The 21,778-nt window shown below is 48.8% G+C and overlaps 1 non-coding gene across 1 annotated transcript; it reads right to left on the bottom strand.

The window, feature by feature from the left end:
- Window positions 1–647: 647 nt before the first annotated feature.
- On the bottom strand, window positions 648–775 carry LOC128339139 (U6atac minor spliceosomal RNA). Its single transcript, XR_008312866.1, has one exon. It is a non-coding gene; the product is annotated as a U6atac minor spliceosomal RNA (small nuclear RNA).
- Window positions 776–21,778: the final 21,003 nt, after the last annotated feature.

Consider the following 21,778-nt stretch of genomic DNA (forward strand, 5'->3'; position numbering starts at 1 on the left):
ATATGGAAATGGGATTGGCTGAACATAAGAACAGCCCTGCTGGCTCAGGCCCAAGGCCCATCTAGTCCTCCAATGGCCCACCCGATGTCTCCAGGAAACCCACCACCAGGAGTTGAAGCCACGCCCCTCTTCCGGCTGATACTCCCCTGCAACTGGGATCCAGAGGCACCCCCTATTTCCATAGCATCTCCTTTGCCACTACAGACCCATCCCTGCCCATGAGCTCTGCAAGACCACAACGACGACAAGTTTTAGATGCCACTCTTCAACAAAACTCTCAAAGCAGTTTACAGAGAAAAATGCATCAATAAGATGATCCCGTCCCCCCAGGGCTCACCATCTAAAAAGAAACAGAAGATCGACACCAGCAACAGCCACTGGAGGGATGCTGTGCTGGGGTTGGATAGGGCCAGTTGCTCTCCTTCTGCTAAACAGAAGAGGATCACCACTTTAAAAAGGCATCTCTTTGCTCCGGTAGCAAGAGCTTGTTCTCTACTAATTTACAAATTCGATTGCCCATCTTGTGATGATGCACTCTGCACAGTTCAGAACACAAGAGCAGCCCTGCCGGATCAGGCCCAAGGCCCATCTAGTCCAGCATCCTGTTTCACACAGTGGCCCACCAGATTAAAAACAAACAAACAAACAAACAAACTTGGCTAGATGCCACAAAGTAAGTGGCAATGCCTTAAATCCATGCATGTTTTAAAGGCCACCAGGACCTCTTCCATCCTTATCAAGGGGAGTGCTAACTGTCTCTCCTTCCATCCCACCACATTTATTTCAATTTAGAGTCCTCAAATATTGATTTCATTTATTTATCTTAGACAAAGCACACACCTTTCTTATACTTGTGTGTCCTGACATTCTTTTTCAACTTATACCGCAGATCCAATTTCCATTAATAACGGAAACATACCTCTCCATTCTTTCACTGCAGTTCAAAACATACCTGCGCAACTCTGGTGCGCAAAATGGCAGGCTGTGCAGCTCCTATCTGAGCTTCCTGCAGGTTGAGGTGTGGATCTGGCAGGTGTTGCCACATCCAACACAGCAGCAAGGAGGCCTCCAGAGACCCTGGCATAGGCCCAAGGCAACAGGGCAAAGAGAGCCCAGCCCAGAAAGTTTCCACTCTCTCCCAGGTGCTGCTCAGTCTTATTCTCAACACCTGTTTGTGCTCCTGTCTCTTCCTCCCAAGAAGACCCCTCTGGAGCAAGCCTGTGGCCCTCCAGCTGAATTCACCACCACCACTGTCTCGTGCTGGGCTCATGGAAGCACCGTGCCTGGGCATCGGAGGTTGACCATGGCAGCTCTGTTTACAGAAAGAGTAGAGAATCCTGGCTGAATATGCATCTTGTTGATTTTCTTTTGCACCTTCCAGGGCCTGGATATTAAAGCCCCCTGTGCTTAACCTGGGAAATTGTCCAGTGTCCTTCCTGGTCTATTTATTTGATAGAATGTGTTTTTTTCTAGCTGGGGTGGGAGCATTTCCTAATGGGACTGCGAGAACAGTTGTCATATCTGTTCTACAAGACTGGTCTCCCCTGGGTTCCATCGCTTTGCCGTGCTTTAAAGCGGGCAAAACAAACCAGAGAGCTTGGATTCAAACTCATTCAACGCCTCCCAACCAATGCTCACAACCAGTCTCCCAACAGCTTAGGAACAGAGGAAGCTGCCATATACTGAGTCAGCCCCTTGGTCCATCTCGCTCAGGATTGTCTACCCAAACTGGCAGTGGCTTCTCCAAGGTTGCAGGCAGGAGTCTCTCTCAGGCCTATCATGGAGATGCTGCCAGGGAGGGGACTTGGAACCTCCTGCATGCAAGCATGAAGACACTCTATCTTCTAAGGGGAATATCTCACAGTGTTCACATATGTAGTCATCCATTCAAATGCAGACCAGGGCAGACCCTGCTTAGCTAAGGGGACCATTCATGCTTGCTACCACAAGACCAGCTCTCCTCCCATGACCAGCTCTCCTTTTAGCAGGGCTGAAGGGAAACTGAGACTAAAATAATCTCACATGTGTTAAGGGGAGGGGAAGGGGAAAAAACCTTACTGAGAATTTAGCAACAGCATATAGCCAGGATGCTCCCTATTTTCCAAGCGGGGGCCACTTTGGCAACAAACCTTCAAGGTGAGAGCCATCTCCCACCCACCCTCTCGCTGTTCTGACCTCTGCAGAGTACTGTGCTTCTCTGCCTCAAGAGGACTCTATTCTCTTAAAGAAGACACTCAGTGCTGGACAAATCGCAGCACTGCACAATGGGAACAGTAGTCTTTGTATAGTGCCGGGGGACTTTGCGGAGCATTCTGCTTCGCCTGAAGTGTCACACAGGCCCAATAAACAATTAGTCAGGGAACACTGTTAAGGTTCACATCTAGCATCACTGCCTGGTCCCCCTGGTCTTACAATGGAGAACACTGCCATATCAAAAATTATTTTTATTTTTTTGTACATTTATATCCCGCTCTTCCTCCAAGGAGCCTAGCGTGGTGCCCATCGTTCTGTTTCTCCTCACAACCACCCTGTGAGGTAGCTTAGGCCGGGAGGTGAGTGACTGGCCCCGAGTCACCTAGCGAGTTGCGTGGCCAAACGGCGCTTTGAAAAAAACACTCTCACACATTTTCTTTGCAGTGACAACCAGAGATGTGGGTTTGGGTGTGGGCATCCTGGGACCTGATTGATACGCCAAAGCAATACAGGCCCAGAGAAATGCGGACGGTGGGAAGACATCTTTCCCAGGGTGCTCTGCTTGCCAGCTGCCAGGTGATAATTAGCTACCCGGTGCACTGTACATGTTCCCTTGGCTGTCCGCGAGACCAGCGCACGTTGCAGCCGAGGAAGTTATTGGATTATCAAGCGCATTAGACGCTGTTAAGAAGCCACTCTTGCATAATCAACACGGTGTGTTTGGGCTCCTGTGCGTCTGTGCCAGCTGAGGGATCTTGATGTGGTGATGCCGAGAAGTCCAGCTTGACGTCTTATTCTCCATTTTGGAACCGTAGACCCAAGTGGGTCCCTTTTTACCTAGCTAGCTTTGCGTTTGGTTATGTGAGAATCCCTAGACATTTGCTCAAGTATCAAAACAAGCTGTTATTGGGAAAACTCATCCCACGTATGTGTTCTATGTATCTATTTGACAATTGTCTGGGTGGAGAGCTGGTCTTGTGGCAGCAAGCATGAATTGTCCCCTTTGCTAAGCAGGGTCTGCCCTGGTTGAATTTGAATGGGAGACTAGAAGCAAGTGTGAGCACTATAAGAGACTACATGTGTGGGAATATAAAAACATTCCCCTTAGGGAATGGGTCCAGAGCTTAGGGGAAGAGCACCTGCCTACTTGCATGCAGAAGGTTCCAAGTCTCCTCCCTGGCAGCATCTCCAAGATAGCTCAGTATTGTCTACCCAGACTGGCAGCGGCTTCTCCAAGGTTGCAGGCAGGAGATGCCAAGGAGTTCAGCCCTCCTGCAGATGTTGGCCTGCAACTCCCAGAATCCCTGGCTATTGGCCACTGTGGCTGGGGATTATGGGAGCTGTAGTCCAAAAAACAGCTGCAGGGCCACAGGCCATGGCTCAGTGGGAGAGCATCTGCACAGCAGCATCTCCAGGTGGGTCTGGGAGAGAGACCCCTGCTTAAAACCTTGGAGAGCTGCTGCCAGTCAGAGTAGTCAGATGGGCCAGTGGTTTGGCTCAGTAGAAGGCAGCTTCCTAAGTTCAATTAAAATGACTTGCTTTCGAGAGTCACCTGGAGACTGATGTCCATTCCTGAAGAGTCTTGACCAGCAGGGAGGTATGGGCTAATGGCCAAGACGGTTCCTCTGAGGTCTGCCGACTGGCAGTCCCTGCTGTCTGGACATCAGAGTCCTTCCAAATCCAGCTTCTGCCAGCAAACTGACCCCCCATGTTTACTTTGATGGTCCACACAGTTGCTTCTTTGCAGTCATTATCAGGCACGGCCAAGATTTTAATGAGGCCAGAGGTCCCTGGATGAAATAAGCACAAGGTCCCAGAACCTTCTAAATGAAAGCTAATGAAAAATATATGCTCTCTCTCTCCTGCGTGCCGTCTCATTTTCACATCTTGCAAATTACCTCCGCTAATGCCAGCTGCCCCTTGCTCCGCCATGACTTCAAACACTGAACTTTGGAGTCTCTGTCACATCATCCAGTGCCGAGTAATTCCATACCCAAAGTCTGGCATTTCCATTAGGGGAGGGGAAAGAAGAAGAAGAAGAAGAAGAAGAAGAAGAAGAAGAAGAAGAAGAAGAAGAAGAAGAAGATATAAATTGATTAAAATTCAACAGGCATGGAGTGCTCGGTTTTTAAAGGTCGGAGAATCCAGTGGATGATCAACTGTAAAATAATTCAACATTTAGAGAGTTGAGCGAGACGGGAGGGGTGGCGAAGAGGAGAGAACGGCACAGGTCTTCTTACCGGCCGGATATTACTGGCAGAATCACAACTACTGAACTGTGTTGGAGCGTCTGAAGTGATATTTACTTCTTCGGAGGCCAGGGTGGGAAGTTCTTGATGCTTCTCCTAATGGCTTTGTACTGTCTATGCTGCATTTAAGGTTTGGTCCATGGGGCTTCTACTGCTGAGCAAGGCAGCCTCCTTCTCATAGGAAGCTGCCTTCAATCAAGTCAGACCCTTGGTCCGTCTAGCTCACTATTGCCGACACCGGTGGGCAGCGTAGGAACCTTCTCCTTTGCTGGTCGAATGACCGTAACAATAAATATGTGATGTGAGAAACCTTATCCCAGGTTTCCGGCAGGAGTCTCTCCCTACCTGAAGATGCTGCCAGGCATTGAACGGAGTTACAGGACCCATCCCCAGAGGGGAACATCTCACGGTGCTCTCACACATAGTCTCCCACTCAAATGCAAACCAGGGTGGACCCTGCTTAGCAAAGGCGGCCCTCCATGCTCGCTCCCACAGGACCAGCTCTCCCCCGGCGGCGTCTACGAGCACCAACACTTTAGAAGGTGTCTCTTTGCTCAGTGGGCAGGGGATCCCTTGAAACCATCACACCCGCTTTCGGACACACACCGCCATCAGAATGGGTCTCCTCTGCCGCTCATTCCTGATCTTCCCCCATCCGCCCTCTCCAGGGGTTTCTAAATACAAGGCCAGTCTGGGAAACCGCCTTCCGTTCAGCGGCGAACAGGCATGGGCCCCCTCTCACTGCCAGCTCTCGTAGCCGCCGGCAAGAACTCAGCATTTAATCAGGGACGCTGGGAGGGCGGGCTTCAGAACGACCCAGGAAGGCACCTGCTTGGGAGAAGAAAGAGAAAGCAATCAGTGAAGTGACATCAAGGGGACCGAAGCAGCTCTGGGCGGGTGGGTGGGGGGATCTTCCTGGTGCAGAGCCGGCCGATGTGGCCTGCTCCTGTTGTTGCCATGGCAGCCAAACCAGAGGCCTGCGCGGAAAGATTCCGGATCCACGGGCTGGCCTGGGGTGAGAACCCACAAGGTCACCTGCTTCAGGAGTTTTTCAGGGGCGGGAGCGAAGCGGGGGAGAAGGAAGCCAAAGTCTTGTGGTAGCGGGCACGGACCGTCCCCTTTGCTAAGTGGGGCCTACCCTGGTTTGCATTTGGATGGGAGACTACATGGGAGATAGCCCCATTAGGGGAGGGGGCCGCTTTGGGAAGAGCACCTGCTTGCATGCATGCAGAAGGTTTCCATTTCCCTCCCTGGCAGGATCTCCAAGGTGGGCCTGTGAGAAACTCCGGCTTGTAACCTCAGAGAAACCGCTGCCAGTCTGGGTAGACAATCCCGAGCGAGATGGACCAAGGGTCTGACTCAGTATTCGGCAGCTTCCTACATTCCTATGACCCTCAGCACAAGAGGTGAGCCGAGAACCTCATACGTCCATTATGATACGTCAAGATCCCCACAACGTGGCTGGCTGCAAGTCCTTGAATGGGGCTCCTGGGAATTTGGGAAGCTGACTTATATGGAACCAGAACATTGGTCTATCTATCTATCTTATTCAATTTCTATACTGCCCTTCCAAAAATGGCACAGGGCAGTTAGTACTGTCAGCACTGACTGGCAGCAGCAGTCCAAGGTTCCAGGCAGGAGTCTTTCCCAGCCCTACCTGGAGATGCTGCCAGGGATGGAACCTGGGACCTCCTGCATGCAAATGCTCTTCTGCTAAGCTATGGCCTCATCCCCTAAAGGGAATAGCTTAGCGTTCACGTGTTGTCACCCATCCCAAAGGCAAACCAAGGTGGACCCTGCTTAGCATAGGGGACAGCATTTCCCTCTATCAGAAAATCCCAGCTGTTGTGGACTACAACTCCCAGCCCCTTCAGCCAAAGCCCCCTGCAGCTAGGGATCCTGGGAGCTGTAGTCAACAGCATCTGGGAATCCCTGTTAGAGAGGACACTGATAGGGGACAATTCCTGCTCGCTACGGCAAGACCAGCTCCCATCAGTCTGATCTGCGGGCTTTACCCACTCCTGCACAAGCATGGCTCCAGGTATTGTGGGACTTGAGGCCGGGGTACCATTTCTTGGGCACACCCGCCCCCCCCCCCCCCGAGCCAAGCAAACCCCCCCCCCAGCTTCAGAGTCTCCCTCGTGGCTTGCTTTCCGAAAGGAATGTGAGGGTTTCCTTCCTTGCTGGGCTTTTGGGACCCCGCCCCCCTCAGAGGGGTGTTTGTGATGGGCTGCTGATATATAATTACTTATTTTGTTTGGCTTTCTCTTGCTTTTATTGATTTTATGATTGTAGTTTTAATTAGCGTTTATGTGCCATTTCTCGGATATTAATTGCCTTGTTTGCTGCTTTCATCCTTAACTGAGTCTGTTCCTCCAGTAATTTTATACACACTCCAGCTGTCTCTCTTCACCAGAGGGTTTCAATTTCTCCTTCTGGTCCCTGGCGGTCCCTGGTAAACTTTCGTGCCTAGTTTTGTCTTGGGGGGCTGCTCTATTAAACCATTTTGTAACACGGACCTTATACAAAGCTGCCGAATACTGAGTCAGACCCTTTGTCCGTCTAGCTCCGTATTGTCTGCACGGATTGGCAGCAGCTCTCCAGCGTCAGACAGAGGTTTTTCTCTTCCTTACCTGGAGATTTTTTGCCGGGGATTGAACCTGAGACCTTCTGCATGCAAAGCAAGTGCCCTACCACTGAGTCTGGTGTCTCTCTGGTATGGCAAAATGCTTTCCCAGGATGCCACCTGGCTCATGTATGTCCAGACAGAAACTCACCAGGTCCCAAATGCAGCCACAATCACCACCTAGGATACACCTGATGGATTTCTGTCTGAATTTTTCTTTACAAGGCATAATGCTATCCCATAGCATGATAGTATATAATGTGCTATATAATGTTCTATAGTAAATGTCTAGGCAGAAATTCAAGACATGTAGCAGGTTCAAATGTCATTCGTCAGGAAATCTCCCACCACCGCCCCCAACAAGCAAACACATGAAGCTGCTACTTACTGAGTCAGACTATTGGTCCATCTGGTTCAACATTGTTTACACTGACTGGCAGCAGCTCTTTCATTGATCTTTAGTGAATCAATACAAATTCTAAGTGGCAGCTAAGAAATATCAGCAAGGAAATGGACATGCAAATATCCTCACCAGGTCCAGAATGGGGCTCACCCACCTAGGAACAGAAAGGCCATCTCCGGGCTCCCTGGCATTTCTTTTCCAAGCAGAGCCCTGCTGTGTCGCTCTGCGTGCCGGGCTGACATTTAAGGCCCAGAGCAGAGGCCGGAAATAATGGCTTTTTGCTGAGCTCCTTGCTAATCACAAACTGCATTCGCATTTGGAAATGAGTTCTGCTCGGGACTATTGATTTTCTCCTCTTTGCTGTTCTTTATTTCATGCTCTCGGCCAAGATGTTTAACCTTCCAGGGCTGGGAGATGCCACAGCTCAGCTGCCACGGCTTTTACGTCCCCCTTCCGCTCCTAAATGTGCAAATTAATTGTGTCGCAAAACATAAAAAGGAGGGCGAGGAAGCCCAGAAGGGGACGCCTGGTCCAAAAGCTGCAAGGCAAGGTGGGAGAAGAAGGGCCACCCCAAGAGTGGTTCGGTTTTCATCGCATGCTGTTGCAGCTTCTAAAGAGGCTGTGTGGCCGAGTGGTTACATCTAGAGTCCAGCTCCAGTCCTGCTCACCCAGCAGGGTAACTGGCAATCGACAGCCTAGTCAATTTCTTTGTCATGCATCAGTCACAGACCTTCGTATATTTCACATGTGAAAACAGGGGCATCCTGGTGAACGCACAGAGGCCATGTTGACATAAGGCAGACTTCAGGGGTGCCACAGGCAGAATGCAGGACGCTCACGACATTGCAAGCATTGCAAGCAGAGAAGCTAACTCCAGCCAAGCCCCCAATATAATCGACAGAGAATCACCGATTGGTTTGAGCTGGAAGGGACCTTGGGGGTCTTCTCATCTGTTCCCCTGCTCAGGGCAGGGAACGGCTGCAGCCTCCTTGAGAGATGGGGCTGCAGCTCAACAGGTAGAGCACCTGCTTTGCATGCAGAAGGTCCTAAGTTTGATCCCTGACAGCATCTTCAGGTAAGACTAGGAAACACACCTGCCTAAAAACATGGAGAGTTGCTGCCAGTCAGGGTAGACAATCCAAAGCTAGGTGGAACATTGGTCTGGCTCAGAGCAAGGCAGCTTCCTCTGTTCCCAGAGACCTGTCCAGCCTCTGCTTGGAAAACTCTAGCGAGAGACACCCCACCGCAGCATGAGGCAGACAGTTCCACTGTCCATCAGCTAGTTGGGACATCCTTCCCAACGTCTTGCCTAACTGCTTCCTTGTCATTTCAACCCATTGGTGGCCAGTCCTGCCTTCAGGAGCTACAGGGAACAAGTTGCTTTTCTAGGCATCACCTTCCGATATTTGAAGGCGACTATCATATCCCACCTTATGTACTGTATGTAGACAATATTGAGCTAGATTGACCAATGGTCTGACTCAGTGTGTGTGTGTGTGTGTGTGTGTGTGTGTGTGTGTGTGTATATATATAAATTTTATTTTTACATTTCTATCCCGCTCTTTCCTCCAAGGATCTCAGAGTTTTGTTTGTCCTCACAACACCCCTGCGAGGTAGGTTAGGCTGAGAGATACGTGACTGGCCCAGAGTCACCCAGTGAGTTTCATGGCTGAATGGGGATCTGAACCCAGGTCTCCCTGGTCCTAGCCCAACATGCTAACCACAACACTACAACGACGACGAATATTTATATGCCGCTCTTCAACCAAAGTTCACAAAGTGGTTTACAAAGAAAAACACATAAATAAAATAGGTAGAACCACAGCCTCCAAATTTTCACAGGGGAATAAAGATACCCTTGGGGTCTGTCTGTCTGTCTCTCTGTCTCTGTGTTACACTCACCCACACACCCAGCCCCTCCGTGTGTGTGTGTGTGTGTGTGTGTGTGTTCTTTCAAGTTGGGATCATGTTCTCATTCCAGACATTCCAGAGAGATCTCTGTTCACAGAATTAAACATCCACCGCCCACAAAGGAAATTCATGTATTTTGTCCAGTCTCAGAGTGTCAAGCCAAGGCAAGCCTGAAGCAATATACAACAGATATTTATATCCCACTTTTCAACCAGAGTTCCCAAAGCGCTTTACAAAGAAAGAAAGAAAGAAAGAAAGAAAGAAAGAAAGAAAGAAAGAAAGAAAGAAAGAAAGAAAGAAAGAAAAAGAAAGAAAGAAAGAAAATGTGACCATAAGCCAGTGCCTCATAGCAATTCACGCCGTTCCGGAGACTCACACTCGGCACAGCCTACTCTGACGGGCAGCTTCTCCCCAGTGGGTCTTTCCCAGCCCTACTTGGAGACTCTGCCAGGGATCAAACTTGGGACCTCCAGCATGCAAGGCAGACCCTCTGCCACTGAGCTGTGGGTGTCCCTACTGAAGCTGTCTTCTATGGAGTCAGACCTTAGGCCCTTGGGCAGATGGGTCTTTCCTAAGCTGGCTCCCAACCGCCTTCGAATTGGAGATCTGCCGTGCGCCTTCTGCCTAGAAGCAGGTGGTGCTCCGTCATAGAATCATCATGCCCCTTTATGCTGCCGCCTTATTGCTCAGAATATTGGTCTGACTAGCCTGCCATTGCCTTTTTGACCAGTAACGACAGTCCAGGCTCTCAGATCAAGTCCTTTCCCAGACTTGGGGTCCTTTGCATTTCAAGGAATAGAAATGGATGTAATTGGCATGCAGCTCATATGCTCTGGTTGCTGAGCCAGGGATCCAGCAACGCTCTGGATCCAAGACACACAGTAAGGTAAGCTCCAGAAACAAGGGAACATCCAAGTGGGTTTGGAGCCGGAATGGAGCCAAAATTTGCCCCAAGTAGAATTCAAAGGACAATTTCAGGGTTCCTTCTGAGGAGAAACAGAAACTCAATGAGGAATTCCAAAGGGAAAAAGTGGGGAATTTTTCTCAGACTTCCCCCCATGTCTGGTTTCACGTGGGTCACAGCAGGCAATGGAGCGTGTTATTTACTTATTACATTTTTATACCGCCCGATCCAAAAAGCTTTGGGCAGCGCACAGCAATAAAACAAAACCCGCAAATCAGTCATTTAAAAACCATCAAAACAAAACCATTTTAAAACCATCCAACAAAAACAATAAAAAACCATTTAAAACCCACAGACCTCCACCAACAAACAGAACAAGGCAACATGGAAAGTCACAGAAAAACTCTCATGGCGCAGAGGGATTGTACACAGCGTTCCCTCTAATGGGGAATCCCAGATGTTGTGGACTACAACTCCTAGAATCCCCAAGCAAAAGCCATTGCAGCTGGGGATTCTGGGAGTTGTTGTCCACAACGTCTGGGTAGCCCTGTTAGAGGGAACACTGATTGCACATCACTACGTATGCACAGGACAGAAAAACCAAACATACCCTAGGAACATAGGAAGCGGCCTTCTACCGAGTCAGTCCATCTCACTCAACATTGTCTACACTGACTGGCAGCGGCTTCTCTAAGGCTTCAGGCAGGAGTCAATCCCAGCCCTACCTGGGGATGCTGCCAGAGCTTGAAGCTTGAACCTGCATGTACAGCAAATGCTCTAACACTGAACTACAGCCCCATCCCCTAAGGGGAATATTTCAGAAAAGCGAAACATACTCTAGGAAGAGAGGGAGCGACCTTATACAGAGTCAGACCCTCGGTCCATATAGCTCCGCTAGACCATGTCCCTTGTCCCATAGAGTGGTGATGCCTGTACAGCAGTGCATTCTGGGAGATTCCCCTTTCCCATGGGGCAACCGCACCACATCCTGTGCACGGCTGGCCCTGGCTGATCAGAGTGGCCATCACTAAGGTAATGTCAAACAGCAATGCCACTGACTATTTTCCGTCTCATTCTCTTTTGCGGGCATTTGATGTGCAAGGATTACAAACAATTTTCAAATCAAACATGTGTTAAATGTCACCTCTCGGCTACATTCCGTTGCTAAAAAGAACCTTGAGTTGTCATTCCACACACACACCCCGGCAGAGTTAAAATGTAAGAACAAGAAGGTTTGGAATAGCACACATCACAAAGGAAATCTGAGCCCATCAAAGGAATTATGGGGTAATCTCTCTTATAATTGTCATGAACACATCGAAACCTTCTCCCATATCAGCCTCTCCATATATTAGGAACAAACGAAGCTGCCATTCACTGAGTCAGACCATTGGTCCCTCTAACTCAGTATTGTCAACCCAGACCGGTGGCAGTTTCTCTGAGGTTTGCAGACAGGAGTCTCCCCCAGCCCTATCTTGGAGAGGCCAGGGAGGGAATCTGGGACCTTCGGCATGCAAGCAGGCGGGTGCCCTTCCCAGAGCAGACCCATCCCTTAAGGAGAATATCTCACAGCAGGGTTTCTTAACCTTGGGTCCCCAGATGTTGTTTGACTACAACTCCCAGAATCCCCAGCCACAAAGGCCATGTCTGGGGATTCTGGGAGTTGTAGTCCCACAACATCTGGGGGCCCACGGTTAAGAAACCCTGTCTTACAGTGCTCACACACGTAGTCTCCTATCCAAATACAAACCAGGACAGACCCTGCTTAGCCCAGGGGGCAATCTATGTTTGCTACCACAAGACCAGCTCAATCCCAGGCAGGTACCATCTCTGACTGGTTCTGGAAGTGAGCCATGCCCTGCGTCCTTGAACTCCTGCATCTCACCTCCACGCTCCTTCTTCTCTCCTTGACTGATCCCCTCCAAGGCAACGACTCACACGGGCGGCGTCATTATGCACAGCGCTAATGGCAAAATAATGAGTCGCGGCCTCCTCTTTGCCGCCAGGACTGCCTGATGTGCAGATGGCTCTCTCCGTTTCCAAGCTACCAACGCTCCAGAGATTTCGTCCCCTGGATCAGGAGCAATTCAGAAAAACTTGCCATGGCTCTGTGCTGCCTTTAATGGGCCGAACAGCCATCAAAGGACACGGCCAAGGCTGTGAGTTACATAGGAACATAGGAAACTGCCTTATACTGAGTCAGACGCTTGGTCCATCCAGCTCAGTGTTGTAAGCACAGACTGGCAGGGGCTTCTCCAAGGTTGCAGGCAGGACTCTCGCCCAGTCTTATCTTAAAGATGCCAGGGAGGAAACTTGGCAACTTCTGCATGCAAGCAGGCAGGTGCTCTTCCCGGAGCGGCCCCGCCCACTCAAATGCAAACCAAGGTGGACCCTGCTTAGCAAAGGGGACAAGTCATGCTTGCTGCCCCAAGACCAGATCTCCTCATCGTCATCATTTGTCCAAAGTAGGCCTGCTGCAGCAGCAGTGCCTGAAACAGCAGGCTGAAGATTGCAGAGGGCTTTGGTTAGCATGCATATGCCTCTGCACCGACATAGGAACATAGGGAGCTGCCACATACGGAGTCAGAGCATTGGTCTATCTAGCTCAGTATCGTCTACACTGACTGAGAGCGGCTTCTTCAAGGTTGCAGGCAGGAATCTCTCTCAGCCCTCTCTTGGAGATGCTGCCAGGGATTCAACCTGGGACCGAGATGCTGTTCCCAGAGTGGCCCCATCTCCATAGGGGAATATCTCGCAGTGCTCACACATCAAGTCTCCCATTCATATGCAACCAGGGCAGACCCTGCTTAGCTAAGGGGACCAGTCATGCTTGCTACCACAAGATCAGCTCTCCTCTCTTGTGCTAGTGGCAAGATACACCCCACTGAGAAAGTTCCAGCAGCCACAGGGAAGGGAGCACTAACCCACTTCTAGCAAGGTATCCTCCAGGCAAAGGCCAGGCGCAGACTAGGGGCAGAGATTCACCGAGCAGGCACTGGTATCAGGACACTGAGAGCCAGTGTACAGCAGTTAGACTGTAGGGCTAGGACCCGAGTTCAAATCCCCGTTCAGCCATGGAACTCACTGGTTGACTCCGGGCCAGTCACTTCTCTGTCAGCCTAACCTACCTCACAGGGTTGTTGTGAGGATGAACAAATCTCCCAAATCTCCTAGGGCAAAGTGCGGGATTTAAATTTAAATCAAGTAAATACATACATATCCCAGCACAAGTTCTATAAGCTTAGTAGTCCAAATATTCATGGCCCTGATATCGGCTAGAGAAAGTGAGCCAAGACCTGAACAGTAAAAAAAAACCAAAAAAAAAAAAAAAAACCACCCAGAATCAATCCATGAGCTGACCTGGTTATTGTTCTTCTCATTTTCCATAGAATTATAGGATGTTAGATCTAGAAAGGACCTCAGAGATCTTCTAGTCTTTGTTCAATGCAGGAAATGGTTACAGCACCCCTGACAGACACCTGCCCAGATTCTGTCTCAAAAATGCCAGAGAAGGAGCACCCAGTACTGCATGAGGCAGGTAGTTCCACTGTCTAACAGCTCCTCCCATTAGGAAACCCCTCCCAAATCTCCCTCCTAAAGTCTGAATCTGCTTCCTCGTATTTTCAAATCATTGGTTCTAGTCTTGCCCTCAGGAGCAGTAGAGAAAAAGTCCACTCCTACTAGATAGGGATTTGAAACAGGGCCCTAGGGAGTCAGCCAACCAGCCTCCCTGCCTCACAATGTGAGGTGACCACACTTCCTTGTGTGTGGGGGGGGGAGGTCATACTGCAAAGAAATTAAGGGAGGATCTGTGATTTCCCCATAAGAGAAACTTCTAGAACCCATCACCCAAGATCTAGGTGGATTTCCACATTGTTCAATAGTTAGCATCAGGCACAGATACATTAAATAAGCTATTTTTATGCTCAGACGCTTTACTGCTTTGTAATGAACCTCTCCTTTAAATAAACAAACAGCTCCTGTCAAAAGGAACAGAATCACAAATGGATGTGTGAAGGTTACATGGAGGTGGAAGAGAATAGCAGATTAAGTACAGAGACCTTGAACTAACTGACTGGGACGCGTGTGAGTGCATCTGTGCGTGTCTCTCGCTCATCTAGTATATGCATTCAAGAATTTGTGTGTGGGTTGGTTTGTGCGGAATCAAGTCATACTTCCCGATGACCTATGGATAAGGCTTTCATGCACACTCCTGCCACTGAAATTAGCGGAACGCACTACTTTTTACCCTGGAATATGCGGGGAGAAGTTTTTTTTTATTCAACATACTTCTATACCGCCCAAAACTCACATCTCTGTACATGCAGCTGCCCATCCAAATGCAAACCAAGGATGACCTTGCTTAGCAAAGGCTCGCTGCCTCCAGAGAGCCACCTAATGGCACAGCGGGGAAACGACTTGACGAGCAAGCCAGGGGTTGCTGGTTCGAATCCCCACTGGTATGTTTTCCAGACTATGAGAAACACACATCTATATTGGGCTGCAGCGATCTAGGAAGATGCTGAAAGGCATCCTCTCATACTGCTCAGGAGGAGGCAATGGTCAACCCCTCCTGTATTCTACCAAAGTCAACCACAGAGCTCTGTGGACGTCAGGAGTTGACACCGACTGGACAGCACACTTCCCTAAGAGAGCTGACATTTTAAAGAGGTGCTTCCTCACTGTTAGTAGGGTGATTTCTGACCTATGTGCCCTAAGAGGACCAGAGGATGATTCCCTGTCCTAAAAAAAAAAAGCCTCAAAATCAAAAAGAAAACACGAGAAGAAATGCTAGCATCAGAGCTGGGGAAATTCCTCTCAATACCTAGCCTGAACCTCCTTCTGTGTAATTTCAGCCCCTTGGTCTACCGAGTCAGGTCAAATTTTTCCAAGCAAAACTATACATTTATTCCAGAATAGCTAAGAATGTTTCTATTATACAAATACAGTATAAATTCATAGGAACATAGAAAGCAGCCTTATACTGAGTCAGACTATTGGTCCACCTAGCTCATTATTGTCTACACAGACTGGCAGTGGCTTCTCCAAGGTTGCAGGCAGGAATCTCTCTCAGCCCTCTCTTGGAGATGCCGTCAGGGAGGGAACTTGGAACCTTCTGTTCTTAGAGCGGCTCCACCCCCTGAGTGGAATATCTTACAGTGCTCATGCATGTAGTCTCCCATTCAAATGCAAACCAGGGCAGACCCTGCTTAGCCCAGGGGCCAATTCATGCCGGCTAGCAGATGGTCTTGAACAAAAACCTTGGTTTTCCTTCCTGCTTCTCCGCAGCTGGCAATCAGCTACCTCTTCAAGCATTTGCCTCTTTCTCTCCCCCTTCTCTGCCCTTGTGCTTTGCTTTTATGTTAGATAGTTACTGAAGAATTTTCTATGATTATAAAAACACAATGACGCAGCAGTCAAACACAAGAGCAGGAGTGATCCAAGGAATGCAATAACATTTCTAATCGATATGGAAAGATACAAAACCCAATAAGATAAACATTAATACAAAATACGAGGGTGGGCGGGGGAACACCCAACTGCAATGAAAGTAAGTTATACCAAGTAATGAAAATGGGAGCACAAAAGCAAATCCAGGCAACCAAGAGAATGGATAACAATGCTGCTCTCCAATGTAAATCGAGATTTAGTGAAAGGAAATGCATTTCAACCTGGAGGGAGTAGAAACAGCCCTTTCCTCAGATTAGAGAGGAGAGAAGCCAGGTTGCACGAAGCTAGAGCCGTGTGTGGCTTAAACCTCTCTTGGAGGTTTCTCCATACACAATAGACCACATACTTAATTTTAAACGTGCTGTATTCTGCTTTCCTCCTCCAGGAGAAGGCTCCCCAAGCTGGTCACATAAGACACACAAATTCGATAAAACAAGAGTAAAAACGACAACAACCACTTTTGAAAAACAGTACATTAGAAAAACAGAACAAGCTCAAGAGCCAACAGGCTTGTTCGAATAATAATCATTTTTAAAAGATTCAATGATGTTTGAACATCTTCAAAGAGGGAGCTAGATTAATAACGTGTGGCACAGAGTTCCACATGCCAGGCACCATTGTAAACAAGGCTCTCTCGCGTGTCCCAGCCGATCTCACCTAAGTGTTGTGACTCTGACTCCTGATTGCTGACACGGAGGGCAAAGAACCATAGGAACACAGGAAGCTGCATTATACCATACCGAATCAGACCCTGGGTCCGTCTAGCTCAGTACTGTCTACACTGACTGGCAGCAGCTCTCCAAGATTTCAGGCAGGTGTCTCTCCCAGCCCTACCTGGAGATGCTGCCAGGAATTGAAGCTGTAACCTTCTGCATGCAAGAAGATGCTGTATCAATGAGCTACAGTCCAGTCCTTAAGTAGAATACTGTATTTACCTGAATTGAAGATAACTCTGAATTTAAGATGACCTTCAGATTTCTAATATAAAATAATTTGGGGAAAACCTAGTCTTCGATTCCGGTAAATACAGTGTCTCACAGCAAACATTGCTCACGTGTGGTCACCCATCCAAATGCAAACCAAGGTGGACCTTGCTTAGCAGAGAGATAATTCATGCTCACGCTTGCAGGACTGACTGTCCAGGAGGGCTGGGGTGCAGATTATGGGCCTGTGTCAACCCTAGAAGTTTCCCTGAAATTAATTAAAACTTAATTTGATTAGTTAAAAAAATTATTTAATTAATTAAATTAATTTTGGAGTCCACGTCTTTACCTTTTCAGTTATAATTCTACCATAGCATGGGGTCAGAATCTGTTGGTTGAGTCCAAATACCCCCTGCATTTTTTTTTTAAATTTTCACTCAACTTCCAGCCTGAAGAAGAATCCTGCTGGACCCAAAAGCTTGCACACGACTTCTGTGATCTGGAGCTGACTTTGCTGTCCTTGGATGGGATTCTTCTTAGGGGCCAACATTTGTGTTTTCCGTCCACGTAAGAGACTCCGCTCTCAGGTCGAGGGAGAGCAACAAGGAAGATCTTAGGAGCCGGCCCTCTCACATCCACCCACCCCACTTTATTGGCTTGTTGTTTTAATCTTCCTGGTCTCATCCTCCTCTGAGCATGAAGAGAAATGGGCCTGATTGACAGCTTAACTGTTGGGGATCAATAAAAGGAGCACTTGGAGATTAAAGCAATTTAAACAAGGTGTTTGTGTGGCTTGAGCTCAAACGGCACTTGAAGAAAGCGAGGCGAGGAGACGGAGCAAGTGGGTCAGGAGTGAAGCCCAGGCTGGCCGCACCAGCCGAGGAGAGATTTGCACCGAAGGTGCCGCCGGGATATTTTCCCCATCAAAGGAAGATCACTCCTCACCAGTGTGGGTCCCTAATCTTAAGATTGCCTCCGCTTCGGACTGATTGTTCCATCATCTCTAAGTACAACCTCAGCCCTCTCTGCCTTTCCTGTATCCCTGTTCCTGATGTTCTGTAATTTTGTCACATCTTTGTCACTCTCTCTCTGATCTCAGGATATTGTCAAATGGTTACTGGGGATGCTTCCTGCTGTTGCCTCCTCCCGTCTCCCAGGGAGGAGAGCTGGGTTTTTTTGGCTTGAATTGCCCCTTTGCTAAGCAGGGTCCACCCTGGTTTGAATTTGGATGGGCAATGACATGTGGACACTGACTGTTGTCAAATATTCCCTTTAGGGAATGGGGGCGGTAGCTCAGTGGCAGAGCATCTGCTTTGCATGCAGAAGGTCCCAGGTTCAATCCCTGGCAGCATCTCCAGGTAGGGCTGGGAGAAGCCGTGGAGAGCTGCTGCCAGTCAGTGTAGACAGTCTTGAGTTAGATGGACCAATGGTCTGACTCAGTAGGAGGCAGCTTCCTATGCTCCCATCCTGCTCTGGCCTGAGGAAGGATCTCCATCAAGATAGGGATCTAGGAGCACATCAGACCATGGACAGTTCCAGGAGCCTGACTCAGGACCTCAGATGGTGCTGAGCACAGTATCCAGTACATAATAAATAAATGCAGAAAGCAGAGGCTTATTGTTAAAAGCCATTGATGCTTGTGTCAACCCATGTGGCTCCTGCAATGGTGCGCTCCATCAGACAATTAAGTAATTAGCAGGGCTGCAATGGTTAGTCCATTAATCAGCTTCATGGAGCAACCAAATTTCCAAGCAGCTCAAAAGTTGTCCCTGATGGGCAAGCAGATTTTTTAAAAATGAAAAAGCACCTCCTGAGCGAAAGAGAATGGAGGATGCCTCTTCTAAGAGGATGCTTGCTGCAACACATTCATGCCATCTAAAAACAAAGGAAGAGGTATCCTCCCTTTTCTTTCTCACACAGCAGGGAGTGCCTCTTCCTTTGTGATGCCTCAAGAAGAAAGAGAGAGGCATTCCTCTTTCTCTGACTCTTCTGAGATGACATGAGCATGTCAGCTAAAAAACAGATTCTTCCTTTCCTCTCCCATACAGCAGGGAATACCTCTTCTGAGATTACACCTGCTGAGTCACATGTCTGTGTTACCGTAAGCACATTTTTTCCTCTTTAGGCCTATTAATTTATTTGGGGAAAAGGTTTAGTACCTCACTGCTTTGAAGCTCACAGACCTCACGAGGCTGTCATAGCTGGGCGGGGCCTGTGTGTCAGGAAGCATGTGGTTGGGGCCAGCCAAGTCAAAGTCACCACAGCCAAGGGTCAGGAACCAGGAACAGTCTAAATGAGAAGGGAGTCCAGTTAGGAATCCAAAGGAGCAGGGAACTGGAACAAGGCAGACAAATGCACCTTGGTTTGCATTTGAATGGGAACAACATGTGAGCACTGGAAGATCTTCCCCTCAGGGGATGGGACTGCTCTGGGATGGGAAGAGCAGAAGGTTCCAAGTTCTGGCAGCATCTCCAGATAGAGCTGAGAGAGATTCCTGCCTGCTGCCTTGGAGAAACCACTGTAAGCCTGTGTAGACAGGACTGAGCTAGATGGACCAATGATCCATCTAGGATCATCCATGATCATCTAGAGAAGAGAACTGGTCTTGTGGTAGCAAGCATGAATGGCCCCCTTTGCTAAGCAGGGTCTGCCCTGGTTTGCATTTGAATGGGAGACGTGTGAGCCCTGTAAGATATTCCTCGCAGGGGATGGAGGAGGCTCTGGGAAGAGCATCTAGAAATTCCCGACCCAGCAGAATCTCCAAGAAAGGGCTGAGAGAGACTCCTGCCTGCAACCTTGGAGAAGCTGCTGCCAGTCTGTGTAGACAAGACTGATCTAGATGGCAGCTTCCTCTGTTCCTCATGGCAGCTTCCTCTGTTCCCAACAATACTGATTCAGCAAGAAAGTATAGAGGCAAACTGAAGTAGGGCAGCTGAGAATGCAGCCTCACCCAAGTCTGGAATGCCCCTGGTCTTAAAGGGCCAATGTCCTCTTTCCCAGGTGCTGCTGGCTATACCGGCGATGGGTAACTGCAGGTGGAGATTTTTTTGCCCCTATCTCTGATTCTGAGGACAAGAGTAAGGGGGTGTTGAGGGGGTCAGCAGGCACAGGGGCCCCCCAAACCCTGCCTCATCCTGTAGGCCCTCTGTTTCAGACTCAGGCATGTCAGAGTCCGGGTTCATGACTGCCTCATCTTGTAAATCCTTAGGGGCAGAGTCTGGAACATAGGGAGCTGCTGTATACTGAGTATACAGTATACAGTCCTTGGTCCATCTAGCTCAGGATTGTCTACCCAGACTGGCAGCGGCTTCTTCAAGGTGGCAGGCAGGAATCTCTCTCAGCCCCTATCTGGAGATGCTGCCAGGGAGGGCATTTGGGACCTTCTGCATGCAAGCAGGCAGGTGCTCTTCACAGAGCGGCTCCATCCTCTCAGGGAAATCTCTTACAGTGTTCACATGTCGTCTCCCATCCAAATGCAAACCAAGGCAGACCCTGCTTAGAAAAGGGGACCATTCATGCTTGCTACCACAAGACCAGCTCTCCTCTGCTACAGGCTCCTTGTTCGCGACAAAGGCTGCTTGCAATAAAACAACGTCAATGCAACCGTAACACTCGATCAGTTCCTTTATTGCGATCACAGACCAGCATAAGCAAACGCCATGGATCAATCAGCCGATTAACGGATTGCACTCTGGATATTGGGCCTGGGAGTCTCCCCTCTGCAGCCATTGCTACTCAAGCGTTTGTTGATGGTGCACGCAGTCTCTCCCTCCCTCCTTCCAGATTCCCCATCCCATGGTGCAAACTGTCCTGAAGATGCTTGGCCTTGAATAAATAACAATAACAACAAGAAGGAAGAAAGCAATCTGAGAAGCAAGCACCGGCAGGGACTTTATTAGCCAGGCCGTTGCAGATGTTCAGGAAAATGTGCTTATCTGTGATTGTGTGCGCCAGATGTCCCCAAATTCCACCCGCCACAAGCAAAGCTCCAAAGAATTCTTGGGACTGTCAGATGATCACAGTGTAGGGCCCAGGGAAAGATGGGAAGAACAAAGCGACATTGCTTAGGAACAGAGGAAGCTGCCATATACCGAGTCAGACCCTTGGTCCATCTAGCTCAGGACTGTCTACCCAGACTGGCAGCGGCTTCTCCAAGGCTGCAGGCAGGAATCTCTCTCAGCCCTATCTTGGAGATGCTGCCAGGGTGGGAACTGGGAACCTCCTGCATGCAAGAATGATTGTCTCAGTGTGATCCATGGTAGCAGGGACTGTCTGAGGAGAAAACACCTTTTTTAAATACATGGTGCCCAACATGTAAATAAATGATAAAAGGCTAACCAAAACTTTCCCCCCAAACATTTTTTTTTGCTCCCCAAAATGTTCCATGAGCAAGAGGCTCAGCACAGCCCTGGCAATTAACATTTGCTTTGCTTTCCTGTGCAGATGGGTGGGCGTCTGCTTTGGAGAAGAAGCCCAGGAATCCAATCAATCCAAAAAGCATTTCTCTAAAGCTGGCAGTGGTTGATGATCTTCTGAGAAATTTCCTGGCAGGGAAAAGAAAAGCAACTGTGTTGAACATCCCGGGGCAGGCAGGCGGGGGGGTGGGTGGGCGGCGGGAGGCAAGTAAAACCTTCCTAGAATTTGGGCTTCAGCTTGTAGAATTCAGGTCTTCCTCCAGCCCCGGCTCAGAAGGAGGCAGAGCTGTCGACTACACCCTTTGAACACGATTTCTTTGCCATTCAAAACAAGCAAACACAATAATATAAACATTACATCACAAAAAAAAAACCCCCAAACATTTGCAAACCAAACTCAGCATTATGAATATCAAAACGGGCACATTAAATATCCCTATCATCTATCTATCTATCTATTTATTTATTTTTAACATTTTATATCCCGCTCTTCCTCCAAGGAGCCCAGAGTGGTGTACTACATGCTTAAGTTTCTCCACACAACAACCCTGTGAAGTAGGTTAGGCAGAGAGAGAAGTGACTGGCTCAGAGTCACCCAGCTAGTTTCATGGCTGAATGGGGATTTGAACTCGGGTCTCCCCGGGCCTAGTCCAGCACTCTAACCACTACACCATGCTGGTTCATGCATTTTAAACTTAAATAT

This window comes from Hemicordylus capensis, chromosome 17, assembly GCF_027244095.1.
Source record: "Hemicordylus capensis ecotype Gifberg chromosome 17, rHemCap1.1.pri, whole genome shotgun sequence".
Lineage (NCBI taxonomy): Eukaryota > Metazoa > Chordata > Lepidosauria > Squamata > Cordylidae > Hemicordylus > Hemicordylus capensis.